Source organism: Oncorhynchus keta, chromosome 36, assembly GCF_023373465.1.
Source record: "Oncorhynchus keta strain PuntledgeMale-10-30-2019 chromosome 36, Oket_V2, whole genome shotgun sequence".
Classification (NCBI taxonomy): domain Eukaryota; kingdom Metazoa; phylum Chordata; class Actinopteri; order Salmoniformes; family Salmonidae; genus Oncorhynchus; species Oncorhynchus keta.
Genome location: NC_068456.1, coordinates 10231803 through 10258437, shown reverse-complemented (window position 1 = coordinate 10258437; position 26635 = coordinate 10231803). Strand labels below are relative to the sequence as shown.

The window sequence follows — 26635 nt, the reverse complement described above, 5'->3', positions numbered from 1 at the left end:
TGGGCCAATTGTCCGCCGCCCTATGGGACTCCCGATCACGGCCAGTTGTGATACAGCCCGGGGACGAACCAGAGTCTGTAGTGATGCCTCTAACACTGCGATGCAGTGTCTTAGACCACTGCACCACTCGGGAGCCCTCGGAGATCATTCTTGATCGATCCAGGAGTGGAATATCATTTTTCTTGAAAAGGCTATTAAAATCTGGTATTACAAAGATCCCAAGGTATTGAAACCCCTGTGTCTTCCACTGGAACAGACAGAGTGTCTTCATAGAGCTGGTGAGTGTAAGATTTAGAGGGCAAACAATGGATTTGTTAAAATGTATCTTATATCCTGAAAACTTGCCATACTGAGCAATTGTGTCTAAAATGAGAGGGATTTCTGAGGGTTGGATATGTAAAGCAAGACATCAACCGCGTAGAGCGAAATCTTGTGCTGAAGGCCGCCTGCAGACTTGGATTGCTCCTTATCAACTCAGCCAAAGACTCCCCCTCGATAAGTAGAGCCTGGGGGACAGCGAGCATCCTTGTCTTGTGCCACGTCCCAAAGGAAATCTGTCAGAATTCAGACCGTTAGTAGTCACCATGGCATTTGGATGAGAATATAGGGACTTAATCCATTTAATAAAGTTTTGGCCCATATTGAACTTTTTTAAGACCGAGAACAGAAAACTCCACTCCATCCTGTCAAACGCTTTCTCAGCATCCAGTGAAGACAGCAGGACAGGGGCCTTCTGTTAGTTGATCCATAATATCATTGCCAAGATGGAACCGACAGACATGACAGCTCTGCTTCTAGCTCCTAAGCAACTTTGCAGTATTTTTGTGTGTTATTTCTTACATTATTAGCCCAGAACATTTTTTTTTGCGTTATTACATACAGCCCTAATAAACTTTTGGATATCAGAGCAGCGGTAACTCACCAGCATTACGTCCAGGAATACGACTATCCCGAATTGGATCCATTGTTCGTAACCCCCCAGGGCAATTTAACTTATCCCAGAGGCTGCTCCAAGACGCTGCCGGCGGAGAAGAGGTATTCAGAGTGGACTTCCGAGTATATTACTCGCTAATGTTCAGTCTCTGGACAATAAAGTAGATGAGCTCAGGGCGAGGATCTCCTTCTAGAGAGACATCAGGGACTGTAACATACTCTGTTTCATGGAATCATGGCTCTCTCGGGATATACTGTCCCCGTCCATACAGCCAGCTGGGTTCTCAGTACATCTCACAGACAGAAATAAAGACCTTTCCGGGACAAAGAAAGATGGCGGTGTATGTTTCATGATTAACTACTCATGGTGTGATTGTGATAATTTACAGAAACTGAAGTCTTTTTGTTCACCCAACCTAGAATACCTCACAATCAAGCCAACCGTATTACATCCCAAGAAAATGATCTATGGTTATAGTCACAGCCGTGTATATTCCCCCTCAAGCCGATAGCATGACGGCCCTTAAGGGACTACACTGGACTTCATGCAACTTAGAAACCACATATCCTGAGGCCGCATTTATTGTAGCTGTTAAGGCTGGGCGCTGCTGGTGAAGAAGTCAGGTGCAGGAGAGCAGAGAGTTGTGAACAGGCACACACTTTATTTGGCAGGAGAAAATAACAGTAGGATGCAACTGCGTCAAAAACCTTCATCCAAAACTAGGCAAAAGTGTAAGTGCGCAAAAATAGATACAGCTTGAATAAAGTTAAAAGTAACAATCTTCGTGTAACAAAAAACACGGAACACAAAACAATCCTACACAAAGACATGATGGGGAACAGAGGAATAAGTACATATGATTTGATTGGGAAATGAAAACCAGGTGTGAAGGGAACAAGACAAAACAAATGGATACTTGAAAAATGGAGCGGCGATGGCTAGTAAGCCAGTGACGTCGACTGCCGAACGAACAAGGAGAGGAACCGACTTCGGCGGAAGTCGTGACAGTAGCTGGGGATTTTAACAAAGCAAATTTGAGGAAAACGCTACTGAAGTTCTATCAGCAAATTGACTGTAGTACTTTCTCTGGAAAAACACTCGAACACTGCTATTCTCCCTTTCGAGATGCCTACAAGGCCCTCCCCCACCCTCGCTTCGGCAAGTCAGATCACGACTCCATTTTTCTCCTCCCTTCCTATAGGCAGAAACTCAGACAGGAAGTACCCATGGTAAGGTCTATTAAATGCTGGTCTGACCAATAGGAATCAATGCTTCAAGATTGTTTTGATGACGTGCACTGGGATATGTTCCAGGTTTTTTTTTTTTTTATCTCCTGAGTATAGTCCAGGTTTAGTTTAGCTGCTTTAAGTTGACTCCAGGATGAGCTGTCTGGGGGTTGTTTATGTACTTTTTCACAGCATTTCAGCTCCCTCTCAAGATCTAACCTGTGTGCTTCCATTTATTTTTTCCTAAAGGAATCATATGCAATTAGATGACCTCTTACTGTGGCTTTGGCATCGTCCCACATTGTGGCCGGAGAAACAGGAGAGTCTTTGTTGTCTATCCATGTAGTAACCAATGTATAGAATGCTTTGTTTGATAACATTGGAGGTGTAGAATTTCCAGCACTTTGACCTTGGGATGTGTTTACAGAGGTCAAAGCAGAGGTGGACAAAGGCGTTCTTTGAAAGAGCTATGGGTCCGATTGTAGGAAATGTAAGAAAATCTTTGGAATAAAACTTTAATCAATACGAGAGTAGGTGTAATGGACATTGGAGAAGTATGTATAGTCCATAGATGAGCTATTAGTCTCTTTAGTAAGAGAGTTCAACATCTTTGCTGATCTAGGGTTTGTGGTGGGGACTTGAGATGATTTGTCCAGACTTGAATTGAGGGTACAGTTAAAATCTCCAGCCAGAACTCCAAAGGAAAAACAATGCTCATTGAACAGGGTTATCATTTTCTACATGAAAGCAGAAGAATCAGTGTTAGGGGCATATACACTGCTCAAAAAATAAAGGGAACACTTAAACAACACAATGTAATTCCAAGTCAATCACACTTCTGTGAAATCAAACTGTCCACTTAGGAAGCAACACTGATTGACAATAAATGTCACATGCTGTTGTTGTTACTGTAATTTAGTTATTCCAATATGTTTTCATTAATTGAATTCCCTTAATCTATTTTATGAGAATTTGTAAGATTCTTGTTTGCATAAAATAGAGGGAGACCAGTATTTTCAATAATAGGTAACATAATTTATTCTCGGAGCGCGCTGCCACGTTACCACGAGCAACAGTTTATATACAATAACATGACGTCATTTCATATCGATCACCACTGACAGTTCTAATTAACAGTAAACCTAGGAATGCACTCACTGCCTTATCTAAAACACCCCAGAGCTCAGTTTCGTCAGTTCAACCATAGCTTAACTACCTTATCTGTTTACTTAATCCACAAACCATTCCTTTCTTCCTAGTTGGAATGGTGTTCATTAACTTTAATTACTCCTTGTCCGTCACACAATCCCTTCTTATGAACTCATATTGTTAATCAGATATAATAAAACAGAGTATAAGTTTACTTAGTTACTGTTTCATTTAAAATAATACTATTGTTCAGTCATTTAATCATAATTTTCCTCACAGTTGTGCAAATGGAATAGACAACAGGTGGAAATTATAGGCAATTTGTAACGTTCTGGGTGTAGTGGGTGAGAAGTCAGGCGCAGGAAGCAGAGAGTTCAGGGTAGTGCTAATTTAATGCACAAAACGGCGAACATAAGCCAACCCCACGAAAACACAGGGCGTATAACAAAACAAACGCCCCAAACACGGGGACTTAAACTGTCCAGCAAAACCCACAGACGTGCACACAAGTTACACAAAACAGAAGGTCACAATAATTAATCCCGCACAAAGAACCAGGCGGGCCGGCTGACTAATAAAGCCTCACTAATTATACCCAACTCAAAATAGGTGTACTCAATAAACACATAAGGAGGGGGAGGAAAGAATCAGTGGCAGCTAGTAGGCCGGCGACGACGACCGGCGAGCGCCACCCGAACGGGAAGGGGAGCCACCTTCGGTCGGAGTCGTGACACAATTAGCAAGACACCCCCAATAAAGGAGTGGTTCTGCAGGTGGTGACCACAGACCACTTCTCAGTTCCTATGCTTCCTGGCTGATGTTTTGGTCACTTTTGAATGCTGGTGGTGCTTTCACTCTAGTGGTAGCGTGAGTCTACAACCCACACAAGTGGCTCAGGTAGTGCAGCTCATCCAGGATGGCACATCAATGCGAGCTGTGGCAAGAAGGTTTGCTGTGTCTGTCAGCGTAGTGTCCAGAGCATGGAGGCGCTACCAGGAGACAGGCCAGTACATCAGGAGACGTGGAGGAGGCCGTAGGTGGGCAACAACCCAGCAGCAGGACCGCTACCTCCGCCTTTGTGCAAGGAGGAGCAGGAGGAGCACTGCAAGAGCCCTGCAAAATTACCGCCAGCAGGCCACAAATGTGCATGTGTCTGCTCAAACGGTCAGAAACAGACTCCATGGTGGGGGTTGTGCTTACAGGCCAACACCGTGCAGGACGTTTGGCATTTGCCAGAGAACACCAAGATTGGCAAATTCGCCACTGGCGCCCTGTGCTCTTCACAGATGAAAGCAGGTTCACACTGAGCACATGTGACCGACGTGACAGAGTCTGGAGACACCGTGGAGAACGTTCTGCTGCCTGCAACATCCTCCAGCATGACCGGTTTGGCGGTGGGTCAGTCATGGTGTGGGTGGAATTTCTTTGGGGGGCCTCACAGCCCTCCATGTGCTCGCCAGAGGTAGCCTGACTGCCATTAGGTACTGAGATGAGATCCTCAGACCCCTTGTGAGACCATATGCTGGTGCGGTTGGCCCTGGGTTCCTCCTAATGCAAGACAATGCTAGACCTCATGTGGCTGGAGTGTCAGCAGTTCCTGCAAGAGGAAGGCATTGTTGCTATGGACTGGACCGTCCGCTCCCCAGACCTGAATCCAATTGAGCACATCTGGGACATCATGTCTCGCTCCATCCACCAACGTCACGTTGCACCACAGACTGTCCAGGAGTTGGCGGATGCTTTAGTCCAGGTCTGGGAGGAGATCCCTCAGGAGACCATCCGCCACCTCATCAGGAGCATGCCCAGGCATTGTAGGGAGGTCATACAGGCACGTGGAGGCCACACACACTACTGAGCCTCATTTTGACTAGTTTTAAGGACATTACATCAAAGTTGGATCAGCCTGTAGTGTGGTTTTCCACTTTAATTTTGAGTGTGACTCCAAATCCAGACCTCCATGGGTTGATAAATTTGATTTCCATTGATAATTTTTGTATGATTTTGTTGTCAGCACATTCAACTATGTAAAGAAAAAAGTATTTAATAAGAATATTTCATTAATTCAGATCTAGGATGTGTTATTTTAGTGTTCCCTTTATTTTTTTGAGCAGTGTATATTTAAGATAGTAATTGGTTGCTCATACAGTCACCCAGTTATCAATAAATGTCCCCCCTGGAGCAGATATGTTTTTGTCAATTATGAATGTAACATGCTCATGGATAAGTATGACCGTGCCTCTACTGTTTGATTTGAAAGATGAGAAATACACCTGTCCCACCCAAGCTCTGTGGAGTTTAGCATGTTCAGCATCACCGATGTGTGTCTCTGCTTTTTCCTTTTTGAGAGCACATAGTATTTTCCCCGTTTTATTACATGACCTAGCCCATGACAGTTCCATGTCAGTAGATTTAAGGTCCTAGTCAACGTCTTCGCACAGTAATCGAACTCTAGTGCAAGTCATCTCTGGGTATAGGTGGATAATAGTTACAGCTCCGATCACATAAAAGAAAAGGAAACGGTGTACATAAAATAACAATCTCTGAACACCCCAGCCGAGTTCCCAACCAACTCGACATATCCTGTTGGATCTGTTGACTCCACTCTCAGTCACAATTCTTTTTCCCGTTTTCGCTACGCCCAACATCTCCCGAGAGAGAACAAAAGGCCTTGTCCTTTCTGCCCCGCACCGCAGTAAGTTAAGTGTCAACGTCACCCCATCCAGACCACAGTAAAAAAGAGAGTGAGAAATGGCGTAAATAAAATCAATAGACTAGCCAACAAATACATCCCCCAAAGGACATAAGACTAATCGTTTGGACTAAATAAAACAGACATGAGGGAGAAAATCACTAAGAGGGATCTATAGGATAAGTTATTTGTTATTATTAAAACGAAATATCAACAGGATAAGGCGGTCATAACCATTGGCATAAAATTGACACTGAGCCTCTCGTTAGGTCTGTAGATGTGTCGTAATCGATAGGCTCTCAATGGTGAAGGTCTATGTAATAAATACAAATAAAAAGGTAGGCTATAGGCCTAATATAAATTAACAGTATCTGATCACTTTGTCAACCAATTGGACTGCGGCTATATGTTGTCTTACCTCCATTGGTAATAACAGTAATCGCTTTTAGTTATTGGTCCATTTTTCAGTGGCCAGGATTGTCCTTCAAAAAACATTTAGCCTCTCCTGGAATTTTAATGTGTCGCAGTGCTCCTTGGTGAAGAATCCTGAGCTCGTTTTGGGTATTTGAATCCCCTGAAGATGCCTCGGTCAATTAAGTATTCCAGCTGACAGGTCCTGGTGGAAGGTGAGTTTGCGTTTCCCACTGTATGGTGTTGATTTTCGCCGCCTGTAGAACTTGTTCCTTGTCGGTGAATCTCAGGAAAGGTATGGTAGACTGGGGGCCTCAGTGCTCGGTGAGCTCTCGACTTTTATGGGCCTGTCGGTAGACAGGTGGAGCCACTCGGGGAGTTTGTCTTGCAGGTAGCGGATCAGTGGTATGTTTCCCTCTTCTTTTCCGGACAGGTTTAATAGAACAAAGTTATTCCTTCGCCCCCTATTTTCTTTTTAGCAGATGCTAATGTTTCAGTGAGTTTTCCATGGATAAGATTCGCCCCGCGTTGATGGTTATGCTTTTTCTGAAGCTTTTTCCGCGCCAATTGCTGGAGTCCGGGTGACAATGTCGCCTTTTGTAGCCGCCATGGCGTTTTGTTTTACTAAAGCTAATGGGTTTAACTTGAAGTGGAGGTAAGATTAAGAATTGGACATTACTTGTGCGGAGCTGCGGAACTCTCAGTTCATTCGGCCATCTCGTTTAAGGGTCAAGTCAAATTTCAGCATATACTTTTTTAATAATTTGTAATAATTTCGAAAAACACAATTCCACTTTGACAGTATGGGTTATTGTGTGTAGTGACAAATATACATTTAATCCATTTTAAATTTAGGCTGTAACACAACCTTTTGAAAAAAGTCAAGGGGTGTGAATACTTTCTGAAGGTACTGTACCTCACCCCACTTCCACAACTTGTCAATATGATTTGACCATGATAACTGATCATCCAATATTTCTCCTAGGAGTTCCGCTTATTCAAATATGGTATGTTTTTGGATTGTTACATTTGTCCAATTCATGGTGAAGCCCCAAAATTGCCCTCGCTAGAAGCATGTGTTTCAGACATAAGGAAGTGGATGGCTGCAAACTTTCTACTATTAAACTCGGACAAAACATAGATGCTTGTTCTAGGTCCCAAGAAACAAAGAGATCTTCTGTTGAATCTGACAATTAATCTTAATGGTTGTACAGTCGTCTCAAATAAAACTGTGAAGGACCTCGGCGTTACTCTGGACCCTGATCTCTCTTTTGAAGAACATATCAAGACCATTTCGAGGACAGCTTTTTTCCATCTACGTAACATTGCAAAAATCAGAAACTTTCTGTCCAAAAATGATGCAGAAAAATTAATCCATGCTTTTGTCACTTCTAGGTTAGACTACTGCAATGCTCTATTTTCCGGCTACCCAGATAAAGCACTAAATAAACTTCAGTTAGTGCTAAATACGGCTGCTAGAATCCTGACTAGAACCAAAAAAATTGATCATATTACTCCAGTGCTAGCCTCTCTACACTGGCTTTCTGTCAAAGCAAGGGCTGATTTCAAGGTTTTACTGCTAACCTACAAAGCATTACATGGGCTTGCTCCTACCTACCTTTCTGATTTGGTCCTGCCGTACATACCTACACGTACGCTACGGTCACAAGACGCAGGCCTCCTAATTGTCCCTAGAATTTCTAAGCAAACAGCTGGAGGCAGGGCTTTCTCCTATAGAGCTCAATTTTTATGGAACGGTCTGCCTACCCATGTCAGAGACGCAAACTCGGTCTCAACCTTTAAGTCTTTACTGAAGACTCATCTCTTCAGTGGGTCATATGATTGAGTGTAGTCTGGCCCAGGAGTGGGAAGGTGAACGGAAAGGCTCTGGAGCAACGAACCGCCCTTGCTGTCTCTGCCTGGCCGGTTCCCCTCTTTCCACTGGGATTCTCTGCCTCTAACCCTGTTACGGGGGCTGAGTCACTGGCTTGCTGGGGCTCTCTCATGCCGTCCCTGGGGGGGGGGGTGCGTCACCTGGGTGGGTTGATTCACTGTTGTGGTCAGCCTGTCTGGGTTGGCGCCCCCCCCTTGGATTGTACCGTGGCGGAGATCTTTGTGGGCTATACTCAACAACTGTCAACAACTACAGACCAGTATCCCTTCTTTCTTTTCTCTCCAAAACTCTTGAACGTGTCATTCAACTCTCTCCTCTGCTCTCATCCTTCGAGACCTATCGCTCTCATCCTTCGAGCTGCCTTCGATACTGTGAACCATCAGATCCTCCTCTCCACCCTCTCCGAGTTGGGCATCTCCGGGGCGGCCCACGCTTGGATTGCGTCCTACCTGACAGGTCGCTCCTACCAGGTGGCGTGGCGAGAATCTGTCTCCTCACCACGCGCTCTCACCACTGGTGTCCCCAGGGCTCTGTTCTAGGCCCTCTCCTATTCTCGCTATACACCAAGTCACTTGGCTCTGTCATAACCTCACATGGTCTCTCCTATAATTGCTATGCAGACGACACACAATTAATCTTCTCCTTTCCCCCTTCTGATGACCAGGTGGCGAATCGCATCTCTGCATGTCTGGCAGACATATCAGTGTGGATGACGGATCACCACCTCAAGCTGAACCTCGGCAAGACGGAGCTGCTCTTCCTCCCGGGGAAGGACTGCCCGTTCCATGATCTCGCCATCACGGTTGACAACTCCATTGTGTCCTCCTCCCAGAGCGCTAAGAACCTTGGCGTGATCCTGGACAACACCCTGTCGTTCTCAACTAACATCAAGGCGGTGGCCCGTTCCTGTAGGTTCATGCTCTACAACATCCGCAGAGTACGACCCTGCCTCACACAGGAAGCGGCGCAGGTCCTAATCCAGGCACTTGTCATCTCCCGTCTGGATTACTGCAACTCGCTGTTGGCTGGGCTCCCTGCCTGTGCCATTAAACCCCTACAACTCATCCAGAACGCCGCAGCCCGTCTGGTGTTCAACCTTCCCAAGTTCTCTCACGTCACCCCGCTCCTCCGCTCTCTCCACTGGCTTCCAGTTGAAGCTCGCATCCGCTACAAGACCATGGTGCTTGCCTACGGAGCTGTGAGGGGAACAGCACCTCAGTACCTCCAGGCTCTGATCAGGCCCTACACCCAAACAAGGGCACTGCGTTCATCCACCTCTGGCCTGCTCGCCTCCCTACCACTGAGGAAGTACAGTTCCCGCTCAGCCCAGTCAAAACTGTTCGCTGCTCTGGCTCCCCAATGGTGGAACACACTCCCTCACGACGCCAGGACAGCGGAGTCAATCACCACCTTCCGGAGACACCTGAAACCCCACCTCTTTAAGGAATACCTAGGATAGGATAAAGTAATCCTTCTCACCCCCCCCCTTAAAAGATTTAGATGCACTATTGTAAAGTGGCTGTTCCACTGGATGTCATAAGGTGAATGCACCAATTTGTAAGTCGCTCTGGATAAGAGCGTCTGCTAAATTACGTAAATGTAAATGTAATACTCGGCCTTGTCTCAGGATGGTAAGTTGGTGGTTGAAGATATCCCTCTAGTGGTGTGGGGGCTGTGCTTTGGCAAAGTGGGTGGGGTTATATCCTTCCTGTTTGGCCCTGTCCGGGGGTGTCCTCGGATGGGGCCACAGTGTCTCCTGACCCCTCCTGTCTCAGCCTCCAGTATTTATGCTGCAGTAGTTTGTGTCGGGGGGGGGCTAGGGTCAGTTTGTTATATCTGGAGTACTTCTCCTGTCCTATTCGGTGTCCTGTGTGAATCTAAGTGTGCGTTCTCTAATTCTCTCCTTCTCTCTTTCTTTCTCTCTCTCGGAGGACCTGAGCCCTAGGACCATGCCCCAGGACTACCTGACATGATGACTCCTTGCTGTCCCCAGTCCACCTGGCCATGCTGCTGCTCCAGTTTCAACTGGCCTGGGCCCTAGGACCATGTCCCAGGACTACCTGACATGATGACTCCTTGCTGTCCCCAGTCCACCTGGCCATGCTGCTGCTTCAACTGTTCTGCCTTACTATTATTCAACCATGCTGGTCATTTATGAACATTTGAACATCTTGGCCACGTTCTGTTATAATCTCCACCCGGCACAGCCAGAAGAGGACTGGCCACCCCACATATGCTCTCTCTAATTCTCTCTTTCTTTCTCTCTCTCGGAGGACCTGAGCCCTAGGACCGTGCCCCAGGACTACCTGACATGATGGCTCCTTGCTGTCCCCAGTCCACCTGACTGTGCTGCTGCTCCAGTTAACTGTTCTGCCTTATTATTATTCGACCATGCTGGTCATTTATGAACATTTGAACATCTTGGTCATGTTCTGTTATAATCTCTACCCGGCACAGCCAGAAGAGGACTGGCCACCCCACATAGCCCGGTTCCTCTCTAGGTTTCTTCCTAGGTTTTGGCCTTTCTAGGGAGTTTTTCCTAGCCACCGTGCTTTTACACCGGCATTGTTTGCTGTTTGGGGTTTTAGGCTGGGTTTCTGTACAGCACTTTGAGATATCAGCTGATGTACGAAGGGCTATATAAATACATTTGATTTGATTTTGATTTACATTTGGCGACCGAGGCACCAAATTTCACACACACAGCTAAAACAGTTTTAAAAAATGATTTGTAGATACAGGGCCATCATAGGATTAACGCATTAACCACACAGAATCCCTTTTCCAATATGGCCGCCAAACAACCCAATGGGGTCTTATTGGATCAATTTCGCATGACCATACCTGTATGAACTATAACTGTAGTATGCCCATTAATATCTTAAAATCTTCATAGTGATGTAGAATACACAACCAAATGAGCCAGGAGTGCCAGATATTTAAAGATGTTAAATTACTCACAGAATTTTGGGAAGAATGTGCCCAAAAAGATGTCTGAATTGCCAACTTCTGATTATTTTTGTATCTTTAATTGCAATATTTCATCTTCAAACATTTAAAATGGATATGTACATGTGAAAAGTCATGCATGTGATCTGATTCAAACGATATACAATGTTGTCCTATTAACTGTTTTCATAAAAAATACAATTGCTGCACACATTACAATATCAAATTCAATAGGAATGCCAATACGTTTTAACCTAATATCTTTATGATGAGAGCAGGAAACCATTACACAGTCTAAATTAAGATCTATTCTTACGATGAGGCCATAGCAGATTGGTCTGTTAATAGAATACTAAAAGTAATATAATTGGCCTTAACAGGCCCAACATCGGATATACTACATTTAGAACGAAATATATGTAGAAGGTTTATACTTCTCATAATGAAAACAGTTAATAGTTGATAACATTGTATGTCGTTTTAATCAGCTTAAATTCATGACTATTTACATGTGTAAATAAATTGTAAATGTTTGAATATTAAATATTTCAATTAAGGATCACAACAGAAATCAGAAATCAGCGATTCGGACAGCTTTTTGTGCACATTTTTACCACATTTGTGTGAATAATTTAACATCTTTGTATATCTGGCACTCCTGGCTCATTTGGTTGTCTATTCTATATCACTATGAACATTTTACTATATTATTGGGCTACTATACTACTATATTTTATACAGGTATGGTCATGTAAAATTCATCCAATAAGTCAGCAATATTGGAAAAAGGCTTCTGTGTGTGTAAGGGTTTTCCTGCGGTGAAGGAGAGGCGGACCAAAATGCAGCGTGATGGTTATTCATATTCTTTAATAAAGGAACTAGACATCAAATAACTAACAAAACAATAACTGTGCGAAAACCTAAACAGTCCTATCTGGTGCAAACACAGAGACAGGAACAATCACCCACAAACACACAGTGAAACCCAAGCTACCTAAGTATGATTCTCAATCATAGACAACTAATGACACCTGCCTCTGATTGAGAACCATACTAGGCCGAAACATAGAAATACCCAAAACCTAGAAAAACCATACTAAATAAATACAAAACAAATGAAATAAAGGTCAGAACGTGACAGTGTGGTTAATGCTTGAATCCTGCGATGGCCCTGTATCTACAAAACCATTTTTTAACCTGTTTTAACTGTTTCTGTGAAATGTGGTGCCTCTGTCACAAAAGTTACAATCCAAAAACATATGGCTAAGCTTCCAACATCCTAATGTCAATGGCAGAATATGGGGTATTTTTAAACAATAGTTGTAGTTGATGCTTTCAAAGTTGGTTACTGTATATTATATATAATTTGAAAGGTAATTTCATGAGCTTTCAGAATCACATGTCAAACAAAGTTTAAAATGTAACAGGATTGCCTTTTTAACTTCTTATGGCTGCAATCCCGTTAACGGGAGCAATTTGACAACAGCCAGTCAAAGTGTAGGGCGCCATTTTCAAAACATCAAAAATCTCATAATTAACATTCCTCAAACATACGTGTCTCATACCATTTTAAAGCTATTCTCGTTGTTAATCCCACCAAAGTGTTCAATTTCAAATATGCTTTTCAGCAAAAGTACTACCAACGATTATGTTAGGTCTCCACCAAACCACAATAAGCACAGCCATTTTCCAGCTAAATATAGCATTCACAAAAAGCAGAAATAGAGATAAAATGAATCACTTGAATTATCTTCATCAGATGACACTCATAGGACTTCATGTTACACAATAGATGCATGTTTTGTTTGATAAAGTTCATATTTATATCAAATCTGAGTTTACGTTGGCTTATTAGATTCACTCGTTCCAAAAACATCAAGTGATTTTGCATAGCCACATCGTTTCAACATAAATACTCATCATAAATGTAGATGATAATAAAGGTTATACACATGGAATTATAGATATACCTCTCCTTAATGAAACCGCTGTGTCAGATTTCAACTAAAAGTTTACGGAAAAAGCAATGCATGCAATAATCTGAGATGGAGCTCAGAACGGAAGCCAAATTAGCCACCATGTTGGAGTCAACAAAAAACAGAAAATACATGATAAATGTTTCCTTACCTTTGATGAACTTCATCAGAATGCAGTCCTAGGAATCCCAGGACCACAATAAATGTTTGATTTGTTCGAAAATGTTCGTTATTTATGTCCAATTTGCTACTTTGGTTAGGGCGTTTGGAAAAACAATTCCAATGTCACAAAGTGCGCCCACTATAACGTGAAATGTTCAAAACTACCGTAACAGTCAGTAGAAACATGTCAAACGATGTACTGAAACAATCTTTAGAATGTTGTTTACATATATCTTGAATAACGTTCCAACCGGAGAATTAGAATGACTTCAGATGACCGGTGGAACGCAGGTCGTTCCCCTGTGAACGCGCATAGTGACAGCAGGGTCAACTCGTGGCAGTGGTGACTATTTCTGTCAGGACCCCCTTCACATTAGAGTCATCAGTCAAAGTTCTATTGACTGTTGACATCTAGTGGAAGGTGTAGGAAGGGGGTCGAATGAAAATCTCATCCATATCACGCTGTAATTTCAATGAGAGCTTGGTTGAAAATCTGCCACCCCAGAAAAAATACAAACAGGAAGTGGAATTTCTCAGGGTTTTGCCTGCAATGTGAGTTCTGTTATACTCACAGACATAATTCAAACAGTTTTAGAAACTTAAGAGTGTTTTCTATCCAATACTAATAATAATATGCATATATTAGCAACTGAGACTGAGGAGCTGGCCGTTTACAATGGGAACCTTTTCATCCAAGCTACTCAATACTCCCTGCAGCCATAAAAAGTTAAAGCAATTTATACAGGTAATTCTGAAATGTACCTTAGAGGTCAAAAATCAAAGTAACTGTCCATCTGAACATTCCGAAAATGTGTCTGACGGATAGGTGTGAATCTAAGCTTTCCAATGACACATGATTAAAGGGTATACGTGTGCAAAACTTGTATACTCACAGTGTTTGTAATAGGGTCAAATCCCTATGGGAAAAATGAATGGGATGGAGGTATGAAAGAATGAGTGATAACCGGAGAAAGATCCAGCTGCTGCACTGCTATCACACATTTTCCTCTAGGGACATAGACCTTAAAAAAAATCCCTATGAGACATCGTCACCTCACCCTAAGTGAGCCCAACCGACCCCCCCATGCTAATCGACAATTAGAAGAGGAATTTCTGCTACCTATCCTCCCCTTGTGGTTATGTCTGGTAATGCTAGATATAGAGATAATATAGTGAATTTCCTCTCATTTATTTGAAGGCGGCATGTAACTGTTGTCTCAATTTAATCCTATTAGAGATGTCCAGGAGTGACACAGGGGTTACATTCAATCCCTCTTCTGTGAAATGTAATGTCTGAGAGCTCTGAAACCTCCATTCAACAAGCTATATAGCCAATCAGTCATTGTTTAGGTCGGTGAATAACAATTTGTAACACTTCAAATGTTGAGAATTGTAAATAGTTGTTTAGTGGCCTTACCACCACTTGAGCGGAACAGGCATGTGGGTTTTGTAAACCATAATGACACTCCATCAGAAGACAACAGGGGAAAGGATCTGGCAGGCTCTGTCACTCTGCCTTACCCACATTAGTGACATGAAGCTCTGTCACAGTACACTACAGCGGAAGAGGAGCAGATTTTCCCGCTGTGCCACGAATGGGTTTTCCAGCAAGCCAGAGCGTTTTCCAACCAAGGAAAACAAACATAGCCGGGGGCTGAACCTGCTGGTGTGAAAAGGGGAAACGGTGACTCTCTCAAGGTTCATGCTGCCTCTTCATATGAGAATATTAGAATCAAAATATGTTTATATTGTTACGTGTGGCACACTAATATAACCCTTCCTTTCTAGTTAACACAAATAACCATAATTGCCTATTGTGGAATGGATTCTAGTTTAGGTTTGGTCTAGTTTGTATTCTCTTTTAAACATAAAGAAAAATATTTAAAAAACATAAATTCCCATTTTAGCAGCTTAGTGTATTTACAATATGCTTACATCCTCAATGTATCTAAAAGGTTGTTGTAGTAAAAATCTGTGGTTTAAATTACTTAGGTAAAAATACTTTAAAGTACTACTTTTACTTCGCCACATTCCTAAAGATACATTTTCGCTGACACTCAAAAGTACTTGTTACATTTTGAATGCTTAGCAGGACAGGAAAATGGTCCAATTCACACACTTATCAAGAGAACATCCCTGGTCATCCCTACTGCCTCTGATCTGGTGGACTCACTTAACACAAATGCTTAATTTGTAAATTATGTCAGAGAGTTTGAGTGTGCCCCTGGCTATCTATAATACTGAAGTATATTTAAAACCAAATACTTTTAGACTTTTACTCAAGTATTATTTTACTGGCTGACTTTCACTTTTACTTAAGTAATTTTGTATGAAGGTATCTTTACTTTTACTGAAGTATGACAACTGTACTTGTTCCACCACCGGTAAAAACAAAGCCTGGGTGATGGTACAATGGTTTCCTCTGCTGTTTTTAACACAAAAAAACGGAATTACCAAACTGCCATTAATTACAGGCTGCCGTGTTACCAAAAGTTTGTTTTGACCTTGCTGTTTATGTTTTCAGTAATACGCCTACAGAGCTTTGTGAAAGGTTTTTGGGCATGTTCTACCATGAAATTGCATATTGTATTTTGAAAGCACTTACCTTTTCATGCGACTCTTAATTATTCCTAAATAAACAATATCTCAACTACAGTAATCCGCTTCTCTCTGCTGCTACCCCCCCCAACCACCCACCTACCTGTGCAGATTTGAGAGGATTTTGTTTGATGAGGAGACACACTGATCACAACGATCTGGTTTGCTGGTTTTCTCATGTGCTGGGGGAAATTATTCATGATGACTCATTGTTTTTAATTCATTCAAACATTTTCTAGCTCCTCCACCTAAAATGCAAATGACTCACTCACCAGCCTGCTCCCCGTCATGATGTGAGGCTTGCTGAAGTGCTGGGCCAGTGGACTCTGATACCTATGGCGTGACACGTGTTCTCTACCTTCTGTTCTCAGGTCAGCTGTCTGCACTTCTAACAGGCAGGTAGAGCATTAATATGCAACCTCCTGCTGAGCCTGACAGGAAAGGGCCTCCTCACCTGGTGAAACCAAACAACAACCAGCACATTAGAATATAGAGAGATATGCAACTCCAGTAGCATTGTTTTGTGCTGTTGAAAGATGAATGCAGGTTAATTAATTGTCTTACTAGAGGGTATGGCAAGGTGCTGTTGACAACATTGTTTGAAATGTTGTAGAACTAGTGATTCTAAACAATGACTTATGGGACAACCATAAGTGCCTTATATAATTTACCTACTTTAATCGTATATAATCGTAAAGTGGTTAATCATTCTGCGGCAGGTAGCCTAGTGGTTAGAGCGTTGGACTAGTAAATGAATGGTTGCAAGACCGAATCCCTGAGCTGACAAGGTCAGCCCCTGAACAAGGCAGTTAACCCACTGTTCCTAGACCAGTTAACCCACTGTTCATAGGCTGTCATTGAAAATAAGAATTTCTTCTTAACTGACTTGCCTAGTAAAATAAATATTTTAAAACACTTTTTATTTGTCCAAATATAGCCTATACCATTGCCAACCCCTGTGTAATAATTGATTCAGTTTAAAAATGGCAGGGCGCCTGGAATGAGCAATCATTGATGAAGTTAGCTGAACTGGTTTTCTGCTCTGAGGAGTGCTCATCTTTGCTCATGGAGCCACAAATGTGTCAACTAGGATCTGAGACTGCCACCTGCTGCTCAGCCTCTATGTGTAACACATCAGGAGCCCAGAGGACCCTCACTGCGTTTACAATGGCAGCCCAATTCTGATCTTATTTTCAATAATTGGTCTTTTGACCAATCAGATCAGATCTGAAAAATATATGGTGTGAAAAGGGCTGATGTGATTGGTCAAAAGACCAATCAGTGGAAAAAATATCAGAATTGGGTAGCCTCTTTTCTCCCAATGCTTTGTTCTGGCTCATTTTGCCCAAAACAACAAAGATTCTTGCAGTAGCCTACGTTTCAGATATTACTTGAAATATTTTGGGATTGCCTATCCTGTGAATACAATTATGAATTATTGTTTTGTCTTCCACTTGGGATCAATGGTGAAGATGCATAAAGATGGAGAAATTCAGATATGATGCCATCGTTTCAGCATTATCTACAGAGTTTTTAAACTACAGCGCGGGACATGGTTCAATGCACCAATAAATCAGCAAAAGCTACTTTTTTGTTTTTTTTCTAATTGCTGCTGTCTTGAAACTAGAATTGTGATCAGGTATACTGTGCTAATGCCCATACAAAAAAAGAGTAACCATGAGTGTGACAAAACATGTATTTTTTACTGCTCTAATTAAGTTGGTAAACACTTTATAATCGCAATAAGGCACCTCAGGGGTTTGTGGTATATGGCCAATACACCACGGCCAAGGGCTGTTTCCAGGCACTCTGTTGTGCTGTGTTTAAGAACAGCCCTTCGCCATGGTATGTATATTGGCCATATATCACATCCCCTCAGGCCGTATTGCTTAAATAGCCTATGTTGGGCAGTAGGCCTAATTTAATTTACATCATAAAGTAGACTATTGGGCACTTTGTTATCAACGTTTAACATTTAACCCTTTAGCCTATTATTAAATATAATAAATAATAATATATGCCATTTAGCTGACGCTTTTATCCAAAGCGACTTACAGTCATGTGTGCATACATTCTACGTATGGGTGGTCCCGGGAATCGAACCCACTACCCTGGCGTTACAAGCGCCATGCTCTACCAACTGAGCCACAGAAGGACCACGTACTTCAATTGATATCAAAAATAGCACCTTCACTCATATTATGTGTACCATGAAACTGGTGGCCTATGAAGTGCTGCAGCTAGCGCAAAGTTGGAAGAGCCCACCTGCCATCCCATTTCCAGAATATCATAAACGTCAGGACGCGCAGTGCGTGGGGATTCCTAGGATTACCCAGCGTACCCCGCGGGTAAAGATGGCGATAGATGAAGAGGGTAGGAGATCAACTTTGGCCGGGAACAACTATACCTGAATTTCGGTTTTATAGAGAATAACCCGTTAGTTAACGGTTGTGTAATTGCTTAATGGTTAGGCACTTATATCAGTGTCATTCTTGAGTCTAGTCTATGCAACGTGATCGAATAATTACAGCGCATGAGCTTCCTTCCTACCAAACTGCAGACAGCGTCCGTCCTAAGAAGAGCGGATAAAGTTTATTACGGATCTGACTCAGCCCTCTGACACTGATTTTTAAAATTTTATTATTTGGGGCAACTATAACAGCAGACATTAAACAGGTAAGATTTAAGTTTAGCTGTCTATATTTATAATAATCTAAAGAAGCAAACGTTTGTAGATATGTTATTTGTGAACAAAATTCGATACAATACCTTTTGAAGTGGGCCACAGAACCGAATTCAATGGGGATGTACTTTCGTTATCGCGTGACCGGTCAATCATGAGACGTCAAATCGATGGCTTATTTTTGATTATTTTTAGCTAAATTGTTAACATCGATATCGGAGATATTTTGCATTTGTTTTAACTGGTTAAGTCATTTGCATTCGACTGTAAATCATTGAGTCGGACATTGCCGCAGGCTATGTCGTGTGAGTAAGTATCGACAGAGGTGCCCGTTTGTATTTAAAGCCTACTCAATGTTTTTATGACTTGATCTGACCGATAAATCCACCGTTGACTGATATTGATGGCACTGAGCTAGAGGTAGATTCATTACGTCTTGCATCAGAAAACGTTTACGGTGTAAGAAACCAAACGAAGGCAAACAGTAAACGGAACGAAATGGGGAGGGACCTACTTGAATTTGTCCAATAGAAACTCTCGTTGCTTAGCAATGTAAACGATTGATGAAACGTTTTGCAACCGAATCTGCATAGTGAGTATGCCAGTATGCTGTCAATGCATCACTATCTCGATTGCTAAGGTAATATGGCCTGAGATTTGCTAACTCTGATTCGTCCATATCGTTTGATCTAAGCACCTGTCATTTTCCACTTTCAAGAAAACCTCATGAAATTCGAGGTCGGGAGACAATTCCTTCTTTAAAAGTTGAAATCAACTTGATATGGGTAGTTGACTAGACACCCATTTTAATCCATAATGGCAAAATTGTTATACAATACTAAAAGCTTTTAATTTTTTTTTTTTTTTACTTTAATCATTAGTCAATTCATGCAGTGTATAATGTGTTTTCTTACAATGAACCAACAGTGACAATTGTTCAATGGTGTGACTGTTCCCAGCTAAGGTAGTGAAATTTTGAACTTAAGTAAATTAATGAAAAACATGAATAATATTCCCTTCACCTACTATTTTATTTGTAACAGAAATGTATTTAATGAAAGAATAGTCCCCCAGTCTATTCATGATATTTCCAAATAGTTCTGATTGCTTTTAGGGCCAACATTTAATGTCCACTTAGTGTGACACAATTCTGTGATTAAACAACGAACCAGCATTTGGGCACCATTGTGCTGGGCAGGATTCTGCAATAAGGAAGTACAGACATAGCTGGTTCTTGAACAAATTTGTAAGCTCTACATCAGAAATATTTCTCAAAACATTGCACTTCTCTGCCATAAAAGGGGTCTGTTTCTTAGTCCTTTGATGTGATGCCTTTTGAATTTATATATGGAAATAATTTGTATAATTAAAGTATAAAAAGCAATGAAAACATGTTGTGGTGAAATGTTAGGCTTACTGTTAACAATAAGGCCCAAAATGGACCAACAGTCTGAGACTTCCAACGGAGTGAGAGCTTTTTCCCCCCTTACACGGAACCCAAACCGGCTGTGTGCGTGCGCCATTGTCCATACATTTATTTTGTCCACCTACACCAAACGCGATCACGACACTCAGGTTAAAATATCAAAACAAACTCTGAACCAATTACATTCATTTGGGGACAGGTCGAAAAGCATTAAACCTTTATGGCAATTTAGCTAGTTAGCATGCACTTGCTAGCTAATTTGTCCTATTTAGCAAGCTTGCTGTTGCTAGCTAATTTGTCCTGGGATATAAACATTGAGTTGTTATTTTACCTGCAATGCACAAGGTCCTCTACTCCTGACAATTAATCCACACGTAAAACAGTCAACCGAATCGTTTCTAGTCATCTCTCCTTCCAGGCTTTATCATCTTTGAACTAACATGGTGATTAGCATCTAAACTTTCATAGCATTACTACACTGAGCAGCAACACAGTTCGTCTTTCAATCACCCACGTGGGTATAACCAATGAGATGGCACGTGGGTACCTGCTTCTATAAACCAATGAGGAGATGGGAGAGGCAGGACTTGCAGCGCGATCAGCGTCAGAAATAGAAAGGACTTATATTTTAGCCCTTGGCAACGCAGATGCTCATTGACGCGCCTGAGCAGTGTGGGTGCAATAATTGAATAACACAGATTTCTAAATTTATTATGCAACACGCACGCGACGTGAGCATTGTGGTCAGCCTGTTAGTGTGACATGAAGATGGTGATAATAAACTAATAAACATCTATAATGACCTATTTAAACCTATTGTTCATGAAATAACACTTATTTGCATTAGACCTATTTGTATTCTGTTGTAATTTTTATAATTTTAAGGGAAATTTTATGTATTCATTCTCCCACGCCTGGATTCTCACTCTCAGCAGGTGTACATTGTTTCAGCGTCCTCTGGGTCTGTCTCTGCCGTCTGGGGAGGGTCTAGCTATTTTACCTGGCCGTAGTGATAGTGCAGACAGATATTGGGGTCTGGCTGTAGTACTTCCATTCCTGGTTCTCACTCTTTGTATTAGGACACACAGAGAGGATGGTCTATCAGTCTCACTCCTGACCAATTGGCATACGTGATCCATCCTGGAATGGCCCTCATCAACTGTGCCTCTTTTAGAGACTGTTCCCTCATACTCTACCTGGTTGATCCTGACATATTCTTTTCACAAAAAAAGATGAATGCATGCAAGTCTAAGTACACATGGTCGGTACAGGGAATCTGTGAATGGCTCATTAAATCAGTTATGGTTCCACTGATCACTCCAATGTTACTTGCAACTGTGGCAGTTCTAGTGCTAAGACGGGCCAACAAGTGCTGACCTTCGGGGACATGCGCACCTGCTTTTGGCAATCCTTTGCAGCACTGGCGTGTCATTCGAATGTCTGCCCTATCAACTTTTGATGGTAGTTTCTGTGCCTACCATGGTGACCAGGGCTAACTGGGAATCAGGGTTCGATTCCGGAGAGGCTGCCTGAGAAACGGCTACCACATCCAAGGAAGGCAGTAGGCATGCAAATGATCCACTCCCGACTGGGGGGTAGTGACGAAAAATAACAATACAGGATTATTTTGAGTCCCTGAGACCCACTCCAATTTGTATACCTCCCCAACAGATCCACAGATGATGGAATCTCTATTACACTCCACACTGCCCTTTCCCACCTGGACAAAAGGAACACCTATGTGAGAATGCTATTCATTGACTACAGCTCAGCGTTCAATACCAGTGTGCCCTCAAAGCTCATCAATAAGCTAAGGACCCTGGGACTAAAACGCCTCCTTCTGCAACTGGATCCTGGACTTCCTGACGGGCAGCTCCCAGGTGGTACGGGTAGGTAACAACACATCTGTCACGCTGATCCTCAACACTGGAGCTCACCAGGGGTGCGTGCTCAGTCCCCTCCTGTACTCCCTGTTCACTCATGACTGCACGGCCAGGCACGACTCCAACACCATCATTAAATTTGCCGATGACACAACAGTGACAGGCCTGATCAACGATGTGACAGCCTATAGGGAGGAGGTCAGAGATCTGGCTGTGTGGTGCCAGGACAACACCTCTCCCTCAACGTGCTCAAGACAAAGGAGATGATTGCGGACTACAGGAAAAAGAGAACCGAGCACGCCGCCATTCTCATTGACGGGGCTGCAGTGGAGCAGGTTGAGAGCTTCAAGTTCCTTGGTGTCCACATCACTAACAAACTAATATGGTCCAAGCACACCAAGACAGTTGTGAAAAGGGCACAACAAAACCTATCCCCCTCAGGAGACTGAAAAGACTATAGGGAGACTGCAGAATGCCACCTAGAGTTTGAAAGCTTTATCCAACGTAAGCCTGGTAATTAATTAGGCTTTCACTGTAGCCCCAGTTTTTCACTGTGTTTTTATGTCAACTTGAAATGAACTATTTAAGTGCTTTTTGTATTTTTCCTTATAAAATATTTGCGTGGTACGTTTATTCCATCATGCTTGTCTCTGTAGGGAGAACAGTAGTCTAGCTCTAGCAGAAGTCTAGTGGTGCTTTTCCATTGAGACTTACCCACACACCAGTGGGCTGCCAGTGTTTTATGAGAAGACTACTAGTGGTCAATGTATTTGTTGTCCAATCATTCATCAGAAATATAGTGTAGTGAAACTTCCACACAGTCAAATGTGTTCCCTGCTTATAGTTTGTAGTCACGCGGTCTTTGTCCTTCTTGTGTTTCCTGACTTGTGGTACAAATGTGTCTTTTGTAGAGAACGTTACTTGAATTGTGGTCTAACCAGAATGCCATTGTCTGTATAGCAAAACATCTCTGGTCATAATGAGTGACATTTCCCTGGAATTGATGCTTGGGAAAAGACAAACCCAGCCTCCCCCACTACACTGATAAAATTTAGTTTACTGAAGCTGTTATAACATGGATGGGATGCACACCAATGTTTTCACGGCTCCACCTGTACCCGAGACCCGATCCAGAATTCTAATTAATATCACGGGTCTGGGTCTGATATGATTGTCTCGGATATGTGTACATTTTCACTGACTTATCCGGAAAGGGCCTGTACAGACCCGAACGCTGCTGTAGAGAGAGGGAGAAATTGCATAATTTATGCTGCTGCTCTTGCTTTTCACGAGAGTGTAGCTTGTTGTTGGCCAATCGTGAGTCATCAAAGCGGCAATAGGCTACAGTCAGAGCCTTGCTCTGTGTGTGGCAAAAAATAGATACTTAGTCGATGTAAAATTGAATTAAAATGACGGAACTAAAATAACCAACAGGTAGGGTGCTACCTAGTATTATGAAGAGTTATATGTAGGATTAGAAAGCGCTTGCACTGCAGCCTCCGTCTAGCTAGCTAACATTAGATAGTTTACTAGCAGTCAAGACTGGTACTACAATTATATTTGATGATAAATAACCCAGCTATGGCAGCTATTAATCTACAGTAACGTGAGTCTTGGTTGGTTGCTCTCTCCTGCTGCCTCCTCCCTGTGTCACTCGCACAAAGTACGTCTCCTCCCTGCCTGCTAGAGCGGACCTTCTCTCCGGCTTTATCAGTTCTGGTTAACTTCTTTGGGGTAGGGGGCAGTATTGGGTAGCTTGGTTGAAAAACATGCCCACATTAAGCTGCTTGTAACTCAGCCGTAAAAGCTAGAATATGCATATAATAAGTACATTTGGATAGAAAACACTCTGAAGTTTCTAAAACTGTTTGAATGATGTCTGTGAGTATACTAGAACCCATATGGCAGGAAAAAACCTGATTAAAAATCCAACCAGGAAGCGGGAAATCTGAGGTTTTTTAGTTTTTCAACTCCGCCCCCATTGAAGATACCGTGGGATATTAGTTCTGTTTCACTTCCCAAGGCTTCCACTAGATGTCAACAGTATTTAGAACCTGTTTTGAGGATTCTACTCTAAAGGAGGGGCTCATGAGAGTGCTTTGAGTGAGTGGTCTGGCAGAGTGCCACAGCCTCGGTCTGGCGCCCTAACGTGAAAGGTAGCTATGTTCCACTTCATTTGTACAGACAAAGGAATTGTCTGGTTGGAACATGAATTAAGTTTTATGTTAAACATCCTAAAGATTGATTCCATATTTAGTTTGGCATGTTTCTACAGGCTGTAACGGACCTTTTTGAACTTTTTGTCCGACGTTCAGTGCGACCTGAATGCGCTTTTGGATTTGTTTACCAAAGGTCACATTTTCGGGGACCAGTGAAGACCTATAATGCACACTCCATGTGGTGTGCTGACTGATGTAGCTGAGAGCGTGTGATTTCAGCTGGATAACTATGCTAAGGCAATCTGCATTTTATTAAAGTAGTAGTTCACACAAATTACAAAATTATTCGCTGGTTTACTTACCCTATGTCCCTGGCACTGTTTCCAAATGCAAATGTTTTAGCGTTTGTGGCACAAATCCCATTCATCATGGTACTGATATTAGCATTATTTTGTGCATCTTGTCCAAATCATCTGAAAGTATCTCATTGATTCAGAATCTGTAATTTATAGATAATTTGAACATGATGCACGAAAATGCTAATATCGGTACCATGACTTGAATGGGATTTGTGCCACAAATGCTCAAACGTAAGCATTTGGAGACTGTGCCAGGGAAACTAAACTAAAGCAGGGATTCCTGTCATACCAATATGTCATTTTGTAATTTGGGTAAAATATCCCCTTAAATGTTGAACGGGATTTCATTTTTTGAGAAGTGCGAGCAGAGAGGAGGAAAAAAAGTGGACCTTGTTAAAATATTACAGCAAACTTGTATGGCCTAACAACTGCAGTGTGGACAGCAAGCACTCTTCTGTTCTGTCTGCTCCAGGGAAGGGAGGGGCACCTCTACTACACTGGTTCAGCAGCCGAAAGAGCAAGGCCTATCCGCACCGCTCGTTGTCTCCCCTGAGGGGGAGCCTTTGCCACCAGTCCCAGAAAGTTCTCCTCACTCTGGGGCCCACGTGGGAGGCACACACTCATGAGGTTTATGGGTGTAGTGGTGGATTGATGAGCTTGGCGTGGTAGTTTAGAGAGGGATAAATCCAGCTTTGAGAGAAAGGAGTTTTTAATTTTTTTTTAATCAGGATGAGTGTGGTTTGGTAATATAGAGCTCTCTTTGGGTTTTGTCAATTTGAAAAGAGATGTTAGGATTTGTGGCAAGATTACACTTTTGAGTATTGGCTGCTGATGGATCAGAGAGTGAGATTGAATAGATGTTGGAGCTTGTAAAAAATAAAATGGTTCACCAATATGTGGAAATTAAATCTTTGTTGCACTTGTATGTTAGTAAGGAGAGCTGTGCCGGGAGCCTGTGCTCTTCACCATGATGGCACCTCAACTTTTAAAAATTAAAAAAAAAAATATTATTGAAGAAAATTTGTTGCAAAAAAAAACACGTCTGTGGGGGCTGGCTTTGCAATAAACCTGACACTCACCATCATGGGTTGGAACTGGTAATAAAACTTGACTGATTTGTAGCTGAGATATTAATCATCCTCTGGACACAGCGCAACCGGAATGTCTGGGGCAGTGGATTTGAGCTGAATCCGAGCCAGCCCGGCTACTGCGTGACTGTTCATTATCCCTGCTGCTGAGTATCCAGAAAGCTGCTGCTAGTGCTTGGAAGTGACGTGAACACAGGACAGTCCATACCATTTACCAGGGAGCTCAGCAGACAATGGTTGATCTGTTTGTGTGTGTGTGTGTGGGGAGGGGGAAGAGCCAGGGGGCTGGTGAAAGGGGAGCTGATCTCTGAAACCCGTAGCCGTGTGGTGCGAGCTGTCCTTCAGTGCCCCCGTTTTGGTGGAATGCACTTCAGAAAGCACACCATGCGGTTCTTATGCAAATGTACCCTTCAGCCACATGCTCCCATTGCCATCCTGTCAGGACTCTCTTTCTGTTTGTTTAGTTGGCCGTTTCCAATTATCTGTGACCCGCCACATACTTTCCGTTTGGTCTCAGAAGTGGATAAAAACAACCTGAAACTATAGTGTTTGTTTGCCGGCAGTTCAAGACAAATCGTCTCTCTAAATGATTGAGTAGAACAAACGGTGAGGATTTAGTATTTGAAAGATTTTATTTGCCCCCAAAAAATATTTTGAAGTGGGTTTTGAATTGTGACAAGTTGGAGTACATTTTGGATTCCTCCAAAGCTTATTTTAGACGGCCAAACATCTAGCGTATAGACTATCTCTTACTTAACCAGCCATTTAGTTTTCTCCATGCTCTTTATTATTTTATCTGTTAGCTCCCTCCCTACCTCGTTCACATCTTAAATGCTTCTCAGCGATTAGTGGAAGTTAATGAAGATACTTGTTTCCTCATTATAACCTGTTCAGATGTCTAAGTGAAAGGTCATTGCTTCAGAGAAGAGGCGGTGGACTGTTACGTGCACACTCCATCTCTCTTAAAAAGTAATCTAACCTAATTAGTATCATTCAACATAAGTACATTCAGAGTGTTAATTGTTAAAATGTTTTTGAAATGGGGATGA

The 26635-nt window shown here is 42.5% G+C and overlaps 1 protein-coding gene and 1 long non-coding RNA gene across 4 annotated transcripts in view; one reads left to right on the top strand and one right to left on the bottom strand.

Annotated features, from left to right (window-relative positions):
• The window catches only part of LOC118369902 (uncharacterized), a 35258-nt gene extending 16155 nt beyond the window's left edge, over positions 1 to 19103 (bottom strand). Inside the window, exons 1-3 of the long non-coding RNA XR_008095046.1 lie at positions 18758 to 19103; positions 16261 to 16442; positions 16092 to 16170 (exon numbers count right to left, since the gene is read on the bottom strand). This is a non-coding gene — a long non-coding RNA (uncharacterized LOC118369902). The remainder of the gene's footprint in view (positions 1 to 16091; positions 16171 to 16260; positions 16443 to 18757) is intronic.
• The window catches only part of tjap1 (tight junction associated protein 1 (peripheral)), an 80728-nt gene continuing 72385 nt past the window's right edge, over positions 18293 to 26635 (top strand). For all 3 annotated transcript variants that reach the window (XM_035754089.2, XM_035754088.2, XM_052498447.1), the window contains exon 1: positions 18293 to 18664. The gene's annotated coding sequence lies outside the window, so the exon portion shown is untranslated. The remainder of the gene's footprint in view (positions 18665 to 26635) is intronic.